Below are 22,281 nucleotides of genomic sequence, written 5' to 3' on the forward strand. Positions count from 1 at the left end.
CATGGTGGAGCGGGCCAAGCTGTAACCCTGGTGGGTCCCATCTGCATGGTCCAGTGGAGGCTGTGGCTGCACAGAGAGCCTTTTTCTTTTTTTTCTTTTTTTTTTTTTTTTGAGACAGGGTCTCGCTGTCGCCCAGGCTGGAGTGAAGTGGCACGATCTCGGCTCACTGCAAGCTCCACCTCCCAGGTTCACGCCATTCGCCTGCCTCAGCCTCCTGAGTAGCTGGGACTGCAGGCGCCCGCCACCACGCCTGGCTAATTTTCTGTATTTTTAGTAGAGACGGGGTTTCACCGTGTTAGCCAGGATGGTCTTGATCTCCTGACCTCGTGATCTGCCCGCCTCGACCTCCCAAAGTGCTGGGATTACAGGAGTGAGCCACCGCGCCCGGCCACAGAGAGCCTTTTTCAAATTGCTTTTTCAGGGCCTGAAATCTGGCGTGGAAAATTTAATTGCATACTATCTGAAGCTTCCCAACAGCCGAGACATTGGTTTGGAAATGTGTTCACTCCCTGAAAATCCACCTGCACCTCATACCTCTGTCCCATCTCACATCCTCTCAACCACCTCTTTTTTTTTTTTTTTTTTTTTTTTTTTTTTTTTTTTTTTTTGAGACCGGGTCTCATTCTGTTGTCCAGGCTGGAGGGCCGTATGGCAGTCTCAGCTCAGTGCAACCTCCTCCTCCCAGGTTCAAGCGATTCTCCTGCTTCACTCAGCCTCCTGAGCAGCTGGGATTACAGGCGTGTGCCACCACACCTGGCTAATTTTTGTATTTTTGGAAGAGACGGGGTTTTACCATGTTGGCCAGGCTGGTCTTGAACTCCTGACCTCAGGTGATCCACCCACCTCTGCCTCCCAAAGTGCTGGGATTACAGACTTGAGCCACCACACCCGGCCTCTCTCAGCCACCTTGACTCCTGCCATTGTGGCGACAGCCAGCTCTGCATGGGTCTGAGTGTCCTGGCAGCACCCAACATCAGCCTCTGTCATCTTTAGGAAGCTGCGAGGCACTCAGGCATATGTAGCCTTGAAGCATGTGAATGATAACACCGTTTGGGGCCACCCTTCACCCGTGGGACATGGAGCCAGTAGACACAAGCTCTCCTCTTCTGTCCCTGGCGTGGACAATTCGGAGGCACATTTTATTCGACTCCTCAGAAGGTGCTACGGTTTGGATATGGTTTGTTGACATTTGGCCCTCAGTGTGGCAGTGTTGGGAGGTGGGGCTTTGTGGGAGGTGTTTGGGTCACGAGAGTGGATCCCTCATGGATGGCTTGGTGCCTTCTCTCAGGAGTGAGTGAGTTCTTCCTCTTGTGGGAATGGATTAGTTCCCGAGAGAGCAGGTTGTTATAAAACCAGGAAGCCCCTCGGGTTTTGCTTCTTTACACATGTCTGCTTCCCCTTCAACCTTCTCCACCATGCTACGAGGCCAGGCAGATGCTGGCACCATGCCCTCGAACTTCTCAGCATGCAGAGCCGTGAGGTAAATAAACCTCTTTTCTTGACTGGGCATGGTGGCTCACGCCTGTAATCCCAGCACTTTGGGAGGCCAAGGCGGGTGGATCACGAGGTCAGGAGATCGAGACCATCCTGGCCAACATGGTGAAACCCTGTCTCTACTAAAAATACAAAAATTGGCCGGGCGCGGTAGCTCATGCCTGTAATCCCAGCACTTTGGGAGGCCAAGGCGGGCGGATCATGAGGTCAGGAGATCGAGACCATCCTGGCTAACACAGTGAAACCGCATCTCTACTAAAAATACAAAAAAATTAGCCGGGCATGGTGGCGGGCGCCTGTAGTCCCAGCTACTCGGGAGGCTGAGGCAGGAGAATGGCGTGAACCCGGGAGGCGGAGCCTGCAGTGAGCCAAGATTGCGCCACTGTACTCCAGCCTGAGCAACAGAGCAAGACTCCGTCTCAAAACAAAACAAAACAAAGCAAAAAAAAAACACACAAACATTAGCTGAGTATGGTGGCACATGCCCATATCCCAGCTACACAGGAGACTGAGGCAGAAGAATCGCTTGAACCAAGGAGTCAGAGGTTGCAGTGAGCCAAGATCATGCCACTGCACTCCAGCCTGGCGACAGAGCAACACTCCGCCTCAAAAAAAAAAAAAAAAAAAACCTCTTTTCTTTATAAATTACCCAGCCCCAGGTATTCTGTTATAGCAACATGACATGGACTGAAACAGAAGGTCCCCACAAGATCAAGCCCCGGGTAGGAGACCCAGGCTAAGGCACTAACCAAGAGGCCTGTGGCTCCTCTGGACGATTTTTCCAGGAGGAAGTGGGATTCTCCGTGGCCACTGACATGGGCTGAATTGTGTCCCCTCCTCAAATTTCTATGTTGAAATTTTTTTTTTTTTGAGAACTGTGAGTGCACCCAGGCTGGAGTGCAGTGACGTGAACATGGCTCACTGCAGCCTCAACCTCCTGGGCCCAGGCAATCCTCCTATCTCGGCTCCCCAAGTAGCTGGGACTGCAGGTGTGCACTACCACACCTGGCCAGTTTTTGTATTTTTTGTAGAGATGGGGCTTTGCCATGTTGCCCAGGCTGGTTTCAAGCTCCTGAGCTCAAGTATTCCACCTGCCTCAGCCTCCCAGAGTGCTGGGATGACACGTGTGAGCCATCATACCAGGCCCCTGTGTTGATGTCCTAACTTCCAATGTGATAGGATTAGGAGGTGGGGCTTTTAGGGGGGTTCTTAGGTCATGAGGGTAGAGTCCTCATGAATGGGATTAGGGCCCTTCTAAGGGGGCCCCACAGAGCTGCCTCACCCTCTTTCGCCATATGAGAATGCAATGAGAAGACAGCAGTCTGCAACCGAAAGAGGGGCCCCACTAGAACCCAACCATGCTGGCACCGTGATTTCGAACTTCAGTCTCTGGAACTGGGAGAAATCAATTTCTGCTGTTTTGAAGCTGCCCGGTCTATGGTATATTGTTAGAGCAGCTGGAACACACCAATACGGGCATATCCTTCCAGCGGAGAAATGGAACTCTTCTCTGGTGATAACAAACCAAGAATACAGAGAGTCATAGGACCCTGGATGCTGCTTTTTTTTTTTTTTAGACAAGGTCTCGCTCTGTCGCCCAGGCTGGAGTACAGTGGTGCAATCACAGCTCACTGCGGCCTCAGCCTTATGGGCTCAAGCAACCCTCCCACCTCAGCCTCCTGAGTAGCTGGGACTACTCAGCCTGGCTAATTTTTTTTATATATCTTGTAGAGACGGGGTTTCACCATGTTGCCCAGGCTGGTCTCAAACTCCTGAGCTCAATCGATCCGCCCACCTCAGCCTCCTAAACTGCTGGGATTATAGGCGTGAGCCACCGTGCCTGGCCAAATAAATCTTAGGGTATTTTTGGTGCAAGAGTAACCAGATTCTGACTGAGCACAGTGGCTCACACCTATAATCCCAGCACTTTGGGAGGCTGAGACAGGAGGATCTCTTGAGCCCAAGACTTCGAGACCAGCCTGAGTGATATAGTGAGATCTTGTCTCTACAGAAAATTTTAAAAGTTAGCTGAGCATGGTGCTGGCGTGCACCTGTGATTCCAGTTACTTGGGAGGCTAAGGTGGGAGGATCGCTTAAGCCCAGGAGGTGGAGGTTGCAGTGAGCCAAGATCATACCACTGTACTCCAGCCTATGTGACAGAGTAAGATCCTATATCAAAACAAAACAAAAACAAACAAAAAAACCCACAAAATCAAAAACTGGTTAAACAAAAGGAAGAGTATTGGTTCACATAACAGTGTAGCTTAGTAGGAGCTTCAGGAATGGTTTGATCCAGGACTCAAGTGATTTAGGGATGCATTAGTATCTCTTAGCTCTGTTTCCTGTAGATTGGCTTCCATCCTCAGACTGGCTACCCTTATGGTAACAAAAATGGCCACAGTTATCACAAGCTTGATGCCCTCCTAGCATTAAACCCAGTGGAATCCAAGTCCTGGTGTTCCTACCCAAAAAGCTGAGGCTCACCTCTGCACAGCCCAGCCCTAAGTCAATCACTGTAGCCAGGGTGAAAGGGATATGCTAATTAGGATAGGCTGGCCAGGCCGTCTCAGAGCTGGGGTAGGGTCAACCTCCAACCACTGAACAGACACTAATCAGAGAGGAGCAGCTTCCCAGAGGAAATTGTGGGTACTCTTGTCACGGATGAGGGCGAATAGATGTTGGCAGCGCAGTACAGACCTCCAGTATTCCTGCAAGGCGAGTGTCAGTCCTGTTTTACAGATGAGGAAAGTGAGGCTCCCAGACGATAAGTCATTAAGCCAAAGTCACATAATTTGTGGAGTCAGGGATGCGTTCCCAAGTCTGTCCAGCTCCAAAACTAGATGCTCCCACTACTAGCTCAAGTGATGGCAGACACATTTTGGAAACAGCCACCTGCCCTACATTTCCAGAAGCAGCATCAATTTCTGCCAGGCAGGGACGTTTTTCCTTTCCATCCAGGAATCTCTCTGGGCAGGGAAGGCTTGAGGAGCCTCTGAAGAGCAGGCAGGACATTGGTGGACGGCACTTACTTCCAGGCTCATGAACCTGGTGGGAGGAGCTTAGCCCTGGCGTGAGAGCGAATTCTCTCTAGGAATCTTTTTTGACTGGAACTCAAAGGGGAACAACACAGACACACCTCAGCGAATGCAGCCTTTAGGAGAGACAGACGAGTGTGGACGGAGGATTACCCAGGTGCCGAGGCAAGAGACTGAAGGCACAAACTGTTTCAGTATAATAAAATAGTTAGAATGAGAATAGTTATAATACAAATTAGATATAGAGATGGACATTATAAATCATTAGTATAAACATTATTAATCATTAACTTTTAATATTACTCTTTGTTGTATAACCAAGGAATAACCGGCGGGTATAGGGACAGGTGCTGAAGGGACATTGTGAGAAGTGACCAAGAAGGCAAGAGGTGAGCCCTCTGTCACGCCTGCATCAGGGCCGCTTGAGGGCTCCTTGGTCAAGTGGTAACGCCAGTGCCTGGGAAGGCACTCGTTACTTAGCAGACCGTGAAAGGGAGTCTCCGTTTCCTTGGAGGAGTCAGGGAACACTCTGCTCCACCAGCTTCTTGTGGGAGGCTGGATATTATCCAGGCCTGCCCGCAGTCATCCGGAGGCCTAAACCCCTCCCTGTGGTGCTGTGCTTCCATGGTCACGCTCCTTGTCCACTTTCATGCTCTTCCCGTACTCCTGGTTCCTCTTTGAAGTTCTTAGAAGATAGCGGTAGAAGAAATAGTGAAAATCTTAAAGTCTTTGTTCGAATTTCTGATAAGTGCACAGAAGAAAACGCTGACGTATGCTGCCTTCCCTCTCTGCTTCGGCTACCTAAAAGGAAAGGGACCCCTGTCCTATGATCACGTGACTTGCTTGACCTTATCAATCACTTGGACAACCCACCTTCCTTACCCTGCCTGCCCCCCTTGTCTTGTATACAATAAGTATCAGCGCGCCCAGCCATTCGGGGCCACTACCGGTCTTCGTGTTTTGGTGGTAGTGGTCCCCCGGGCCCAGCTGTTTTCTATTTATCTCTTTGTCTTGTGTCTTTATTTCTTACTATCTCTGTCTCCGCACATGGGGAGAACACCCGCCAAACCCCGGAGGGCTGGACCCTATAGATGAGAAAGTGGATGATGATACTGCAGTCAGGGCTGCGGGACTATGGGGCAGGGACATCTAACCTCCCCTTGAAAGTCAGGGAGGTCTTCCTGGAGGAAGGTGAAACCTCCAATCTGGAAACCGAAAGATGATGGGAGTCAGCCAAGCTAAGCAGTGGAGAGCCTGAGTGAATGAATGAATGCACAGAGGTGGGTGGGTGTAGGGAAGCCAGGGAGCCTTTATTTTGAAACAGGGTCTCCCAGGCTGCAGTGCAGTGGTACAATCATGGCTCACTGCAGCCTCGAGCTCTTGGGCTCAAGTGATCCTCCCACCTCAGCCTCCTGAGTAGCTGGGACCACAAGTGCATGCTACCACACCCGGCTAATTTTTAAAAAATGTTCTGTAGAGATGGGGCCTCGCCATGTTGCCCGGGCTGGCCTCAAACTCCTGGGCTCAAGCGATCCTTCCGCCTCGGCCTCCCAAAGTGTTGGATTACAGGTGTGAGCCACTGCACCCACCCAAGAATTGGATTTCTTCGCCCACATCACTGACCTCTAGGGACAAAGGGTGGGCTCTGGCCCTAATTCACGGCAACAGTGACATTAGAGATCATCATTCCTCCCATGGACGTATCCCTTCTTCTCTCCTTATTACTGTCATAATTTTAGCCAATCTACAGCTTCCCTGAAAACCAAAGAACGGTTTTATCACCATGTTTTACAAAGTGCAAATTGAGACCCGGTGAAAAACACTGACTTGCTAAAGGTCAAAGAGAGGTCACTCATGGAGTTGGGTGGTGGCACCCTTGCAGGATGTACCCCCAGCCAGTGGTGTGTTAATCATTACCTCTGCTAACAGCTTGTGATGGTTAATGGTAAGCGTCAGGAGTTCGAGACCAGCCTGGCCAACATGGTGAAACCCCATCTCTGCTAAAAATACAAAACATTAGCCGAGTGTGGTGGCGGTTGCCTGTAATCCCAGCTACTTGGGAGGCTGAGGCAAGAGAATCGCTTGAACCTAGGAGACGGACGTTGCAGTGACCCGAGATCGTGCCATTGCACTCCAGCCTGGGTGACAGAGAGAAACTTCATCTCAAAACAAAACAAAACAAAAAAACAGTGTCAATTGATTGCATCGAAGGATGCAAAGTATTGTTTCTGGGTGTATCTGGATGTTTCTGGACGTGGCCAGAATAGATTAACACTTGAGTCAGTGGACTGGGACAGGAAGACCCACTCACAGTGTCGGGGGCACCATCCAGTCGGCTGCCAGCACAGCTAGAAAAAGCAGGCAGACGAAGGTGGAAAAAGCCGACTTGCCGGGTCCTCCGGGCTTCATCTTTCTCCTGTGCTGGAGGCTTCCTGCCCTTGAACATCAGACTCCAAGTTCTTCACCTTTTGGACTCCTGGACTTACACCAGTGGTTTGCTGGGGGCTCTCAGGCCTTCGGCCACAGATTGAAGGCTGCACTGTCAGCTTCCCTACTTTTGAGGTTTTGGGACCTGGACTGAGCCACTGCTGGCTTCCTTGATCCTCAACTTGCAGGCGGCTTATCATGGGACTTGACCTTGTGATCGTGTGAGTCAATTCTCCTTAATAAAGTCCCTCTCATATATACGTAGATCCTATTAGTCCTGTCCCTCTAGAGAACCCTAACACACACGTGGAGGAGAGCTCTGAAAACCCGGGCCAGGGACCAGTGTGACTGCTCTGTGGCTGTCCTGGGAGATGGCAACACTGGGCAAGTGAGCTCGTGAGAAAGGCTGGGGCTCCTCTCAGAATAAAACCATGGGAAGAGACAACTACACAGCATTCGCAGGGGCTGGGCGCAGTAGCTCACGCCTGTAATCCCAGCACTTTGGGAGGCCGAGGCAGGCAGATCACCTTAGGTCAGGAGTTCGAGACCAGCCTGGCCAACATGGTGAAACCCCATCTCTACTAAAAATACAAAAATTAGCCGGGCATGGTGGCCCACACCTGTAATCCCAGCTACTCGGGAGGCTGAGGCAGGAGAATCGCTTGAACCCAGGAGGCGGAGGTTGCAGTGAGCTGAGATCGCACCACAGCACTCCAGCCTGGGTGACAAGAGCAAGACTCCATCTCAAACAAACAAAACCTTTCTCTTGTCATGTAACCCATACATACACATGCTATGTACCCACAAACATTAAAAATCAAAAATTTAAGACAAAACAAAAGCAACAGAAAACCTTTTTTTGAGGAGTCCCTAAGGCTTCACCAGTTTGTCAAAATTGGAGCTTGATTGCTGAGACTTTATTTGCATACCCACAATGCATTGTGCACCAAATAATTTTCGTCTTTAAAATTACTAGAGCCCCTTTTTCCTTCAATCTATCTTTCCCAAAACTGAGATTGCTGTTCCATAATTGTCTGAAGAAAAAGGCAGAAGTCAACAGCTCTTTTGGGCAGAAAGAAATTTACCATTAGCCTGTTGGGAGTAGCCATTACCTGAGAACTGAGTGCCGCCCACAATGTCTTTACTCTAGTTTCTCTTCATATCGCATAAATCTTTCGCCTTTTACTAAAGATTTCCGTGGAGAGAAACAACTCTTGAGTTTTAAACCAATTTTTTTGGAGGTCTTGCATTTTTTTTAGCAAGGCTTACTTGAGCGTTCTAAAAGTAGATGTACTTAGTCATTACGACGGTTCGTATTTGTTCTGAAACAAAAAACACACTCACGACTCAGAGAAAACATTGTTTCCTAGTATTTGAGTCTGAAGGACCAGAGCTGGCTTCTAGAGGAGCAGCTGGCGGGGGAAAAGGACAATTTACCCTTCTACGTAGCTTGAATGGGGCTTTGAGTCGCGGGGCGTCGCGGGGCGTCGCGGGGCGTCGCGGGGCGTCGCGGGGCGTCGCGGGGCGTCGCGGGGCGTCGCGGGGCATGGCGGGGCATGGCGGGGCGTCGCGGGGCATGGCGGGGCGTCGCGGGGCATGGCGGGGCGTCGCGGGGCATGGCGGGGCTGTGGGCGGCTGCTTCACGGCCTGAGCCTGGGGTAGATTTTTTTTTTTTTTTTTTTGAGACAGTCTCGCTCTGTCGCTCAGGCTCGAGTGCAGTGGCGCGATCTCGGTTCACTGCAACCTCCGCCTTCCAGGTTCAAGCGATTCTACTGCCTCAGCCTCCCGAGTGGCTGTGATTACAGGCATGCGCCCTCCTGCCCGGCTAATTTTTGTATTTTTAGTAGAGACGGGGTTTCTCCATGTTGGCCAGGCCAGTCTCGAACTCCTGACCTCAGGTGATCCGCAGGTGATCCGCCCGCCTCGGCCTCCCAAAGTGCTGGGATTACAGGCGTGAGCCACCGCGCCCGGCCTGGGGGTCAGGATTTTTTGCGATGGATTTCCTCCCTCCTTTACTGGGACAGACCCTGCTAGTTTTTCCTCCCCAGTATTCAACCTCTCTCTAGAATCTCCCATCGCTAGCAGGGCTCACAGCTACCTGAAGGCATGACTGCATTTCCCAGCCTCCCTTGCGGCTGAGACGAATTCTGGCCAATGGGAGTGGCTGAAAATTCACTTTCTCTTGCGTTTCATCAAACCGGTTGGGTCGGGGGAGGACTAGCTGCGCGCCTGGCACGCCTCAGGCGGGGATACGGGGCAGAAGAGCCCTTGGGACTGCCTTCTTCGATTCTACACGGAGAAGCCGGCGGGAGCAGCGGGGAAGCTCGCCCCGAGTCCCTGCTTCATTTGATCGGATAGTCCAGCGGTCCCCAACCTTTCTGGCACAAGGGACCCAGTTCATGGAAGGCAGTTTTTCGAAGGGCGGGGGAAGGTGGGTAGGGGGTGCGGACAGTTCCAGGTTGAAACTGTCCCCCTCGTCATCAGCCATTAGATTCTTAAAAGGTGCACGCACCTAGATACCACGTATACGCAGTTCACAATAGGGTTCCCGCTCCTAGGAAAATCGGAGGCCTTGCTGCCCTGACAGCAGGCGGACCTCAGGCATTAATGCTCGCTTGTGAGTCGGTAACCCTCCCTCAGTCAGTGGCTGGGGTTAAAAACCACTGGTGTAATCAACCAACAAACCCTACTTCTTGGTTAAAAGCAGTAAGCCACCCCAACATCTTAATGCTATAACTGTCCAGAAATACAATGCAACTGATACCACATACCTTAACAAACCGGAGAGCTGGATAAACCTTAACTGCCCAGAAAACTAACGCAATCGATACCACATACCTTAGCACAGCGAAGAGGTGGAAAAACCTTAATCCGCGTTTGTTCTATAACACCCCTTACACAATTTAGTAAAATTACGTCTGTTTTTAAAAACGCTTAAGATAAGCCCCGCTAAAAAAGCAAGGCCTCAAAAAATTGGTTTCAGACTCAGAGTTGTTCCTCTCCACGGAAATCTTTAGTAAAAGGCGAAAGATTTATACGATCTGAAGAGAAACCGCAGTATACCTTCAATGGTCGGCACTCAGTTCTCAGGTAACGGCTACTCCTAAACGGCTAATGGTAACTTTCTTTCCGTCCAAAAGAGCTATTGACTTCAGCCTTTTTCTTTAGACAATTCTGGGACAGCAATCTGGGTTTCGAGAAAGATATGTTGAAGGAAAAAGGGGAAATAATTTTAAGGACGAACATTATTTACTGCGCAATGCATTGTGGGTATGCAAATAAAGTCCTACCAATCACGCTCCACTTTCAGGAAATACCTTAAATGGTTCATACGTTTTAGCGCTGCGCCTGAGGCCACCACCGGGGGGCAGAGCAGGGTCTGGTCCCAGAAGAAAAAGGCTGACTTTACCTACTTTACTTACTGTGCGCGAGCTATTAGATCGGTGCAAAAGTAATTGCGGTTTTTGCAATTTTTTTTTTTTTAATTGCACAATTAGCCTAATAAGTAAAGATTTTTTTGAACTTAAAAAAAAAAGTAAAAAAAAAATTATCTTGGCTGGACTCCGTGGCTCACCCTTGTAATCCCAGCACTTTGGGTGGCTGAGGCGGGCTGATCGCCTGAACTAGGGGTTCGAGACCAGCCTGGGCAACATAACGAGAGCGTGTCTCCAAAAAAAAAAAAAAAAAAAAAAAAAATTCTAGCCACTCCAGACCTACTGCAGGCCTGGGGATTGGGCCCAGCCTCCTGGGTCTGAACTCATCCTCCATGTGATTCTGATGGAGGCCACATTGAGAACCTCTGTTGGCAACTGTTCTGCCTGAAATACGGAGAGTGAGGAGTTTGGGAGACAGATTACTGGCTGAGCAGGGGAAGGCCTGGGAAAGGCTGTGAAATGAGGAGAGAAAAGGCCAGGGAACGTCCCTGGGGGATAGTGGCATAAAAGGAGGGGACAGTGCAGGAGCCTATGAAAGAGATTAGAGAAATTGAGGGAGGCAGGAGGAAAACCTGGACTGGGAGCCTCACAGAAACTGAGGGCAGAGAGGAAGTTTCCTGGCCGGGTGCGGTGGCTCACGCCTGTAATCCCAACACTTTGGGAGAGAGGAAGGAAACAGCAGGTGAGGAGGGGCAGGAGATGGGGAGGGGGCGGTAGCTGGCTCCTGGTTGCAGATGGGAAGGAGAAGCGCTGCAGGTGCCTCCCCGCAGTGATCGTGGTCCATGGAGCCTGGGCCCCCCCACTACCCCTATTCTCTCACTCCCCTGCAGCCCCTCCTTTGCTGGCCCCTCTTTCCTTCCATCTTCTCACCTGGGAAGATCCCAGGGCTGTCTTTCCAGCCTCTGCCCTGTAGCAGCTGAAGTGCTGGAAAAATTCCACAGCAACAGAACCTCCCATACAGGCCTCCACTTCACCTGTTTCTCTGATTGGCTCCATTTCCCACCTCAAGATGTCCTTTTTAGGCCGAGTGCGGTGGCTCACGCCTGTAATCCCAGCACTTTGGGAGGTGGAGGCAGGCGGATCACCTGAGGTCAGGAGTTCGAGACCAGCCTGGCCAAAATGGGGAAACCCTGTCTCTACTAAAAATACAAAAATTATCTTGGTGTGTCGATGCGTGCCTGTAATCCCAGCTACTTGGGAGGCTGAGGCACGAGAACCACTTGAACCCAGGAGGCGGAGGTTGCAGTGAGCCGAGATTGCACCATTGCACTCAAGCCTGGGTGAAAGAGCAAAATTCCGTCTCAAAAAACAAACAAACACACAAACACCCCTTTTAATCCTTCTCTCCCTTCAGCTTCCCCCTCTGCAACTCACCGTGTCAGCCCACGACATCCCAGGGGCTTCCTTGAGAGGCCAGACGCCCTCATCTTCCCAGCCCGCCTGCAACCGCATCTGCCTCATCTTCTGCCTCCTCCCATGAACGGCCCTCCTCCTGGGCTTTGAACCCCAACTCCACAAATATGGCTCCCCTCCCATGCAATCCCCCAGCAGCACCCTCCGTGTCCCTCCCGCTGTGGTCTGAATGTCGTGGCCACTCACACATCCACAGGCTGAAATGTAATCTCCAAGGTGATGGTATTGATAAGTGGGGCCTCTGGAAGGTGGCTGGGTCATGGATGGGATCAGTGTCCTTATAAAAGGGTTTGAGGGAGCGAGTTTGTCCCTTTCACCCTCCCATCAAGTGGGGACACAGGGAAGGCACCGTCTATGAGGAACAGGCCTTCACTAGACGGCAAATTTGCTGATGCCTTGATGTTGGACTTCCCAGCCTCCAGAACTGTGAGCAATAAATAACTTTCTGCTGTTTGTAAATTATCCAGTTTAAGGTATTTTGTCATAGCACCTGAACTAGGACACCCCCCCTACTGGCTCATCTTCTAGACGGATAAGTAGGCTTCCTCACCTCCTAACCTGAGAGAGAGAGAGAGAGAGAGGAGTGAAGGAGGAAGTGGGGAAGGAAGAAAGACTTCCTAAACCTCATCACCATCAGCCACAACAAAGCAAAGCACTTTTACTTTGTATTTCTATTTTAGAAAAAAATCTGATGGAAATCTCTTTAGTAAAAAGAAACTTGGGGCCGGGCGCAGTGGCTCAGGCCTGTAATCCCAGCACTTTGGGAGGCCAAGGCGGGCAGATACCCTGAGGTCAGGAGTTCGAGACCAGCCTGGCCAACATGGTGAAACCCCGTCTCTACTAAAAACACAAAAATTAGCTGGGCATGGTAGGCCCCTATAGTCCTAGTTACTTGGGAGGCTGAGGCAGGAGAATCGCTTGAACCCAGGAGGCAGAGGTTGCAATGAGCCAAGATCATGCCACTGCACTCCAGCCTGGGGGACAGAGCAAGACTCCGTCTCAAAAAAAAAAAAAAAAAAAAAGATTTCCAAACAGGGACTCAAACAGATGCCTCTACATGAGCATTCATAGCAGCGTTGTTCATAACAGCCCAAAGATGACAACAATCCCAGTGTCTATCCGCTGATGAGTGGATAAACAAAATGTGGTTTACCCATACAATGGAATACTATTCAGCCATAAAAAGGAGAGAAATTCTGGTACACACTACATTGTAGATGAAATTTGAGGATGTGTGCTACATGAAAGAAGCCAGCCACAAAAAGGCATAGATTGCGTGACTGTACTTAGGTAAAATATCTAGAAGAGGGGATAATAGGAGTTATTGGGTAACGCATAGAGTTTCTGTTTGGGGTGATGAAAAATTTTGGAAATGGATGGCAGTGATGGTATTACAACATTGTGAATGTTTTGAATTTATTTTTAGTTTTTAGAGATGAGGTCTTGCTCTGTTGCCCAGTTAATTTTTAATTTTTAATTTTTTAAAAATTTTTTTAGAAACGAGGTCTCATTATATTGGCCAGGCTTAATTTGTTTATTTTTATTTTTTGTGAGCTGTAATCTTGCTATGTTGCTCAGGCTGGTCTCAAACTTCTGGCCTCAAGTGATCCTCCTGTCTCAGCCGCCCAAAGTGTTGGGATTACAGGTGTGAACCACCATGCCTGGCCCATTTTCCCTGATCAGGGAAAATGCGTTGTTATGTGTGATATTTGGTGTGAGGTTTTTTTTTTTTTTTTTTTTTTGGCGGAGTCTCGCTCTGTTGCCAGGCTGGAGTGCAGTGACGTGGTCTCAGCTCACTGCAACCTCCAACTCCCTGGTTCAAGTGATTCTCTTGTCTCAGCCTCCCAAGTAGTTGGGATTACAGGCACACGCCACCATGCTCAGCTAATTTTTGTGTTTTTAGTAGAGACGAGGTTTCACCATGTTGGCCACGATGGTCTCGATCTCCTGACATCATGATCTGCCTGACTCGGCCTCCCAAAGTGCTGGGATTACAGGCATGAGTCACCGCGTCTGGCCTGGTGTAAGATTTTAACATACAGCCTGTATTAATTATGTTAGGGAAATTTCCTTCTATCATCAGGTTTCTCTGTGCTGAGTTTTTTTATCAAATGCTCTTCAGAATCTATTGAGATAGTTGTATAAATTTTCTCCTTTGAATTCAGCAATATGGTGAATTACATTGCTAGATTTTTTTTTTTTTTTTTTGAGACAGAGTCTCACTCTGTTGCCCAGGCTGGAGTGCAGTGGCACGATCTCAGCTCACCGTAACCTCCGCCTCCGGGTTCAAGCGTTTCGTGTGCCTCAGCCTCCTGAGTAGCTGGGATTACAGGTGTGCACCACCATGCCTGGCTAGTTTTTCTATTTTTAGTAGAAATGGGGTTTCGTCCTGTTGGCCAGGCTGGTTGCAAACTCCTGACCTCAGGTGACCCACCCACCTTGGCCTTCCAAAGTGCTGGGATTACAGGTGTGAACCACTGCTCCTGGGCCATTGCTAGATTTTTGGATGTTAATTATTTGCATTCCTGAGATAAGGCCCATTTAAGTCATAATACATTTTTCTTTATAATTTGATTTTTCCTTTTTCTTTTTTTTGAGACAGAGTCTTGTTCCGTCACCAAGGCTGGAGTGCAGTGGCACAATCTCAGCTCACGGCAGCCTCAACCTCCCAGGCTCAAGCAATCCTTTCACCTCAGCCCGCTAAGTAGCTGGGACTACAGGCATGCAGCACCACACCCGGCTAAGATTTTTCCTTTTTGAAAATGAAAAATGCAAGACTCAAAGATCAAAACTATGTAAAAACATATACTCAGAGAAGTCCCACTCCTGTCCCTAGCCCCTTTGCCCAGTTTCCACTCATCCCCATTTTCAATAGTTTCTTTATTTAAAGAAAATTTGTTTACATTTTGTTATTTGTAATAGAGATGGGGTCTCAGTATGTTGCCCAGGCTGGTCTCTAACTCCTGGGCTTAAGTGATCCTCCCAACTCCCAAAGTGCTGGGATTACAGGTGTGAGCCGCCGTGCCCGGCCCTCGGCATAATTTAAGTGGGAAGCCCAGTGTTATTATGACTGTCTCCGGTCATTCCAAGGCTGGGCACCTGCTTCTGGCTGAGTCTTGACCCCTCTCTTCTTCTTGGTGTGCCCTCTGGCCCTGCATGTGTACCCACCCACCTGGCACTCTCAGAAGAGTGGCTGTGACTCACTTAGACAAAAACTGCATTTTCCTGTCCTGATAGTCGAAAACTGCTTGGATGAGCCTAGACAATTTAGGGATTTGAAGGAGTTTCCCAAGCCCCTAATGTGTTCTTCCCTGGCTGAGTGGAGTGAGCCAGCCCCATGGGGCCCAGTGCCCTGGTCTCCCCACCATCACCTGCACCAGCCGGTCTCTGTCTTCCCCCTCCCCACCCCATCGTGATCAATGGGACAGGCCCTCAGGTTGCAGGGCATGAACCCATCGGAGGAGCCAGACCTCGGGCCCTGAAGGGAGCTCTGGCCACTCACAGTCCCTCCAGGGAGCCCCTGGGTGTGGGGTTTGGGCTCTGACTGCAGCAGGAGGAGGCCCAGGAAGGCCCCACCCTGGCTTTTCTCCTTTCCAGTGTGTCTCTTTCCCAGAAAAATATGGGTCCTAGTGGCCAGTGTCCCTGGGAGCTGTCGAATCAAGCTTCCTGGATACCTGCCACTCGGCCAGCTGGTGGCACCTTTAGAGGGCTTTTCCTGCCGCTGAGAACACGAATCTGTTGGGGAAAAGACTGCTAGATGAGCCCTGCCAGGTCCCGACACACTGCCTGGCTGTTGCCTGGGACCACAGTCTTTGCTCACCTCTTGGCTAAGCTTTAGCCTCCTTCCAGGAATGCTTCCTGGATCTCAGCCCTCTGGAGTTGTGTGTCTTCATCTGCCCCTAGTTTGCTGTGTGACTTCAGGCAAGTGGCACAACCTCTCTGCTCTACTCGCTTAGGATGCCTAGAAGAATCTGAGCAGAGCACTCTGGAAGGGACTGTGACAGAGGCAGTGGAGAAAGGGCTGGTGCAAGGAGAATGTTTATGTGGCAGCACCATGAGTAGCATGAGGCCGAGGGCTGGGAGCCCGATTTCCTGTGTTCGAATTCCAGTTCTAGGCTGGGCACGGTGGCTCACACCTGTAATCCCAGTACTTTGGTAGGCCGAGGCGGATGGATCACCTGAGGTCAGGAGTTTGAGACCAGCCTGGCCAACATGGTGAAACTCCATCTCTACTGAAAATATAAAAATTAGCCAGGCATGTTGGTGCATGCCTGTAATCCCAGCTACTTGGGAGGCTGAGGCAGGAGAATCAATCTCTTGAACCCGGGAGGCGGAGGTTGCAGTGAGCAGAGATCGTGCCACTGTACTGCATCCTGGGTGACAGAGCAAGACCCCATCTCAAAAAACAAACAAACAAAAACAAAAAACCCACCAAATTCCGGTTCCATCGCTTGGCAGCTCCATGACCTTGGGGACAATTATAGCACCTACCGCATAGGGTGGCTGAGAGGATTAAACAAAATTACGCAAGAGATGCACTTGGCACCATTGAAATGTTCAGGAAAGGCCATTGTTAGGATTGGTACCTGAACAGCATGGAACCTGCCAAAGGAAGAGAGGAGCTCCCGGGGCGCAGGTGTCAGCTCACCCACGATTCCTACAGGTGGAGCTGCGGCTATGAAGCCTTGATTTCCAGGGGTTGGGGACCTGGATTTGAGTCACTTTCGTTTGTGCCATGCCTGAGCATGGCAGATCCCCAGGGAGGAGACGGAAGTGGGCTCTCGCAGGACCCCTGCCATGGTGGGTGCTGTGAGCTGCCCTCCCAGAGGTGAGTTCTCTGGGTCCTGCCACACAAAACACATGGCAGGGGCGTGGATCCCTACACCCAAACCCATACAAGGCCTTGGGCCTGTGCTCACCAACTCAGATCACGGGGATGCAGGGGGTTCACCTTCTCCAAGGAAGGGCCAGGGACACAAGAGAAAACAGGGAGCTATTTTGAGAAGGTGTCAAGGCTGGGACACTAAAATTAGAGGCTTGGTTCCTAAAAAGACATTGGCGCCAACCGAGGCCTTGAAGAGGGGCTCTTCAGCACGGAATGTGACCCCAGGAAGCACGCTCACAATTCTGGACAATGAGGTCAGCCTGCAGGGCGCATGGGACCGCCCAATGGCCGGTGGGCATGGGCACCTCTCCCCCCGCCAGCCCCACCTGCAGAATGCTGGAGCTGGCTCCAACCGCTTCCCGTCTACACTGAGCCAGCGCAAGGGCGAGCGGACAGAGCCTCATGTTCCCGGTGCTGCTGCCCTTCCAGGCTGCCTTCCTTTTTTGACTGTCCTTTTGGCTTCTTATGCTTTTGGCTCCATTCTGGATGTGCGTCACGGGGTGGGATGCAGAAGAAGCAGCCAGCTTGGAGGCTGGTGTTCCTGGAGGCTGAGGGCGGGATGGGGGGAAATATGAACCAGGAAAGGGCCTGGTATCCCCAGCCCAGATGGGCCTAGGCTGCTGTCCCCCAGGGACAGGGAAGCTCAAGACTTTCTTTTTTTCTTTTTTTTTAGGCAGAGTCTTGCTGTGTCTCCCAGGCTGGAGTGCAGTGGCACGATCTCAGCTCACTGTAACCCCCATCTCCCAGGTTCAAGCGATTCTCTGCCTCAGCCTCCTGAGTAGTTGGTATTATAGGCATGCGCCACCACACCCCACTAATTTTTTGGATTTTTTAGTAGAGATGGGGTTTCGCCATGTTGGCCAGACTGGTCTCGAACTCCTGACCTCAAGTGATCTGCGTGCCTTGGCCTCCCAAAGTACTGGGATTACAGATGTGAGCCACTGTGCCCAGCCCAAGACTTTCTTTCTTTGTCTCCTCCTCTGGCCTCAGAGGAAGCTGGGGAAGTCCTTACAGAGCCGACTTCCTGGGGTGAGGCGCCAAAGGGCTCTTAGTCCCGCTGCTCGGAGATGGAGGCGACTCCTCTCCCTCCTCTCAGGGCCCCGGCCTAGAGTCCAAGTCTTCGTCATTTGCCTTTCCCTCAGCCCAAGGTGTTTTCCCTGGGGAGGGAGGGTGGCAAATTTGATCCTGTCCCCATACTCCTGTTTAAATTCCCTTAGCGACTGCTCATGGCCCTGGGATGGGGTCTGAATTTATCACCGTCTAGAAGGCCCCACAAATTCCAGCCCTGCCCAGTTCTCACTCCAAGCCCTAGAGCCGTGACCATCTCTCCTGTTTTCCAACACACCAAGCTCACACCCTCTCCTCCTCGCCCAGCTGAGTCCCACTTACTCAATGTAATGTGAGACAATGTAAATGTCCCTTCCCTAGAGAGGCCTGCCCAGGCCAGGACATTAGGCTCAGGCTTATTGCCATCTGTTCTTGTAGGGCCCTTTTTGCTGTGTGCTGGTGCTCCCCATCAGAACATCAGCTCCATGGAATCTGCCCGCTGTTGTAACTCCAGTGCTTGGCACAAAGCCGGGGCTCAGAGACACACATTGCCCTCGTTGAGGTGGAAACCAAGAGGGAAGTGCCCTGGTCACTCTTGGACAATGGGGCCTTAGAAATGCAGGGAGGTGGCTGTCACAGACAGGCTACCTGGGCAAAGGAGACTTGGTCTACCAAAGGACGCCAGGAGGATGACACCATGGGAGGGTGCACTGCTGGAATGGGGCTTGGGGACAATGTCCACCGGTCTCACCCACAGGGCTGCCCGTGGCTCAGTGGTCAGCCCCAGCAGGTCCCCTGTCCTGCCCTGCTCTTTAGCCTGACTCCGTGACACCTCTCCGAGACCAAAGCCGACAAGCAGATGGGCCTTGAATCAGGCTCGGAGGGTGAGCTGGGGTTTCCGTAGCAAAGGTAGACGGAAGTGCTCAGGAAAATGATGAACATGTTTCCCCAAAGCCTGGCATAGTTGTTCCCCTCAGAACCCCCATACTGTCTCCTGGATATGAGTAGAGATGGCTCAGTGCCTGTGGGGGCTCAGAGCCTGACCCTCCCTACCCCAGGTCCCACTGTCACATGCTTAGGTTTGTTAAACAGACAGGTGTGGTGGCTCATGCCTGTAATCCCAGCACTTTGGGAGGCCGAGGCGGGAGGATCGCTTGAGTCCAGGAGTTTGAGATCAGCCTGGGCAGCATGGCAAGACTCCGTTTCTATTTTTTTAAATTAAAAAATTAAAAATTAAAAATAAAAATAAAAATAAAACACACCCAGAAAAGCTGTGTTAAGTTGAATGGGGCTGCATCAGCTTTGCTTGGTTGGCTCTCTCCCAGCTCCTGCTAAGACACATTTGTCTGGGGCAGTTCTGGTTTACATACATCCATTGCAGGGCTTTTTAACACAACCCATGTCATACCAACGCATCCTGGTTTGGAATTTATGTTACATGGTTATGCTATTAGGTCTAAATATGTTCATGTGGAATTATCTCTAAGACAATTTAGTAATTAAATAACTTAATAATTTAAGTAGTACAAATATGCAAAAACATTGCGTGTGCTTGTGCTGTAGAGGAAAATTCATGAAGGAGGCATAAGAAATTGATCAGCGATGCCTGGGAGGGGAGTAGGTGGGAGCTGAGGGACTGGGAGTTCGATGGGAGGGAGTTACCTTTAATTGTGCGTCCTCTTCTATATATACAGGATATATAGAACCATATATATATACATATATGGGTGTGTTTTTCTTGTTTTTTGTTTTTTGGTTTTTTTTTTGAGACAGAGTCTCACTCTGTCACCCAGACTGGAATGCAGTGGCATGATCTCAGCTCACTACAACATCTGCCTCCCGGTTTAAGCGATTCTCATGCCTCAGTCTCCTAATAGCTGGGACCACAAGTGCACACCACCATGTCCGGCTAATTTTTTGTCTTTTTATTAGAGATGGGGTTTCACTATGTTGCTCAGGCTGGTCTCAAACTCCTGGCCTCACGCGATCCTCTGGCCTCAGTTTCCCAAAGTGCTGGGATTACAGGTGTGAGCCGCCATGCCTGGCATGATTTCTACTACTTTTTGAGAAAAGTAAGCTTGAGTTACTTTTTCTCAAAATAAAATAAAATAAAATAAAGGGCCCGGCGCAGTGGCTCATGCCTGTAATCCCAGTGCTTTGGGAGGCTGAGGCAGGCGGATCACAAGGTCAGGAGATCGAGACCATCCTGGCTAACACAGTGAAACCCCGTCTCTACTAAAAATACGAAAAATTAGCCGGGCGTGGTGGTGGGCGCCTGTAGTCCCAGCTACTCGGGAGGCTGAGGCAGGAGAGTGGTGTGAACCCAGGAGGAAGAGCTTGCAGTGAGCCAAGATGGCGCCACTGCACTCCAGCCTGGGCGACAGAGCAAGACTCCGTCTCAAACACCAAAAAAGCAAAAACAAACAAAAAAACCCCCGCTGCCTGCCCCTCACCCCCCTAGCCTGAACCCCCAGGTTTGTATTACATGGCTTGGGGCTTCTTACTTTGTTATTTTTCTACCATTGATTTCTGAGGTTTGGTGGGGAACTTGGTGACATCTGGGCTTTGTAATTAATAAAATACAAAGCAAAAAACCCGACAAAACATGTTTGGTCTTTCTCTGTTTTGACTACACATTCCTCGAGGGCAGGGACATTTGGGGGTCGCCTTCGTCCAACAGTGGTGAGTTTATGGTAGGTGTGAACAGGTGTTTGCTAAACTAAGCCCAGGACGGTGAGAAGGGCGAGCGGGTCCCTCACCAGCAAGAGCCCTGGAGGATCTCTTAGGGGTGCCTGTCCCTGGCTGCCTGCCCACCTTTTCCAAGAGGCCTTTCTAACTCTCCTACCAGGGCCGGCAGACTGGGTCCATCCTGGAGCCCGCTTGGTGGGCTGTGGTGAGTGGAGGTTTTCCACGCCACGGGAAGTAGCCCAGGCTTGATGAACGATGACTTCCCGGGCGAGGGATGGAGAACATTGTACCCACTCACGTGTGGGCACAGGTGATCCCGGCTGGAGCAAAGACTGTCATAGTTTGCTTCCTGCTTGGCCGTGACAATGACCCAGGCTCTCAGCCCCCATGCACTTGCACACTCCCCTCAGGGCCACATGGGGTGGGCTGGAGAATCCCAGGAATGTGTTGGAGCTGCTGACAGCACTTCATGCTCTGCGTGTGATCGGCCCATGTGACTTCCTCAGGGAACTGTGTGCCTGGTGGGCTCCAGCACCCCTATCCTGAATCTCCCAGGTCTTCTGATCCCCAGCGCTGGTGCTGAAGAGCGGGATGGGGTTGAGGGGATGCAGAGATGAAATGTAATGGGCAAATCTGCTTGCCCATGGCCACTCCACTTTGTTCTTCATCCAGGGAGGGGTGGCCTAGGCATGGTGGCCAGGGCTTGGCTGTGCACAGGGAACAGGAAGCCATGAGTGGGAGTGGCCAGGGGAGGCGGGTGGCGCTCACTGCCTACAGCAGGTGTGGCCATGGTGCTGACAGGTCCACCTTATCAGGGCTGGAGGCCCAGGCTCCAGACGTGCAGGCTGTGGGGCTTTATCAGCCTTTAGAGCGCCAGAGTTTGTGGCAATCCTGCCAGCCATGGGTGCTGACAGCCAGGAGCTAGGCGGAGTACAGCTTCCTCCCTTGGCCTCCCTGCTCCCAGCCTCGAGGCCAGGGTTCACATTGCAGGGACATTTGAGGAGAGGAGAGATGGCAGGGAGGAGAGGGAGGAGGAGATGGGCCCAGAAGCTTGTTTCTCCTTCCGAGATTTTATTTATTTTATTTTTAAAGGAAATGTCTCTGAGTTATATATATATATATATATATATTTGTTTTTTTGTTTGTTTTGTTTTGTTTTTAAAGACAAGGTCTTGCTCTGTTGCCTAGGCTGGAGTGCAGTAGTGCGATCACAGCTCACTGCAGCCTCGACCTTCCGCAAGGTTTTAAAACGTGTTCATACCTTCACAAAAACTGACACCTGCTTACTGCAACAAGTGAAATTATTTTAAAAGGGCTGAGGAGCTTTGAGGGGAGAAAGGAGGAGGTGAATGAGAGGGGGATGGAGAAGCACTAAGAACAAAATCCAGCCCCTTCCCCCTTTCCCCAGCTGCCTCCTAAGCTGTCTCAGAGCTCTCCTCGAGCTGCCCTCCATGTGAGTTTCCTAAACCGTCTCGAAGCTCTCCTCCTGCGTCTGTGTGAGTTTCCTGCGGCTGCTGTGTCAAATTGCCAACAACGCGGTGGCGTAAAACAAGACAGATGTATTATCTTATAGCTCCGGAGGCCAGAAGTCTAAAATCAGTATCCCTGGGCTGAAGTCGAGGTGTGGCAGGGCCGCCCTCTCTGGAGGCTGTCAGGGGAATACGTCCTGGCCTCTGCCGGCCTCTGGTGGCTCCAGGTGTTCCTTGGCTTGTGGCTGCATAACCCCAGTCTCTGCCTCCGTGGTCACACTGCCTTCCCTGCTTCTGTGTGTGGTGGTGTCGCCCTCTGCCTCCCTCTTGTATAATAAGAACACTTGTGATCATATTTAGGGTCCATTGCATAATCCAGGATGGTCTCC

At 50.8% G+C, this 22,281-nt stretch overlaps 1 long non-coding RNA gene, 1 other non-coding gene and 1 pseudogene across 5 annotated transcripts; 1 reads left to right on the forward strand and 2 right to left on the reverse strand.

Annotated features, from left to right (window-relative positions):
- Positions 1 to 3,714: 3,714 nt before the first annotated feature.
- On the reverse strand, positions 3,715 to 10,295 carry LOC107974921 (uncharacterized). 4 transcript variants are annotated; one of them, XR_010154990.1, is made up of 3 exons: positions 8,069 to 10,221; positions 6,447 to 6,526; positions 3,715 to 5,214 (listed from the first exon to the last, which is right to left on the reverse strand). It is a non-coding gene; the product is annotated as an uncharacterized LOC107974921 (long non-coding RNA). The 4 variants fall into 4 exon arrangements; XR_010154982.1 differs by lacking the exon at positions 6,447 to 6,526 and having other exon boundaries at positions 8,069 to 10,295; XR_010154984.1 differs by lacking the exon at positions 6,447 to 6,526 and having other exon boundaries at positions 3,715 to 5,330; positions 8,069 to 10,295.
- On the forward strand, positions 8,098 to 8,221 carry LOC112206948 (U5 spliceosomal RNA; annotated as a pseudogene).
- Positions 9,899 to 10,017, reverse strand: LOC112206945 (U5 spliceosomal RNA). Its single transcript, XR_002941421.2, has one exon. It is a non-coding gene; the product is annotated as a U5 spliceosomal RNA (small nuclear RNA).
- Positions 10,296 to 22,281: the final 11,986 nt, after the last annotated feature.

The sequence above is a fragment of the Pan troglodytes genome, chromosome 1 (assembly GCF_028858775.2).
Source record: "Pan troglodytes isolate AG18354 chromosome 1, NHGRI_mPanTro3-v2.0_pri, whole genome shotgun sequence".
NCBI lineage: Eukaryota > Metazoa > Chordata > Mammalia > Primates > Hominidae > Pan > Pan troglodytes.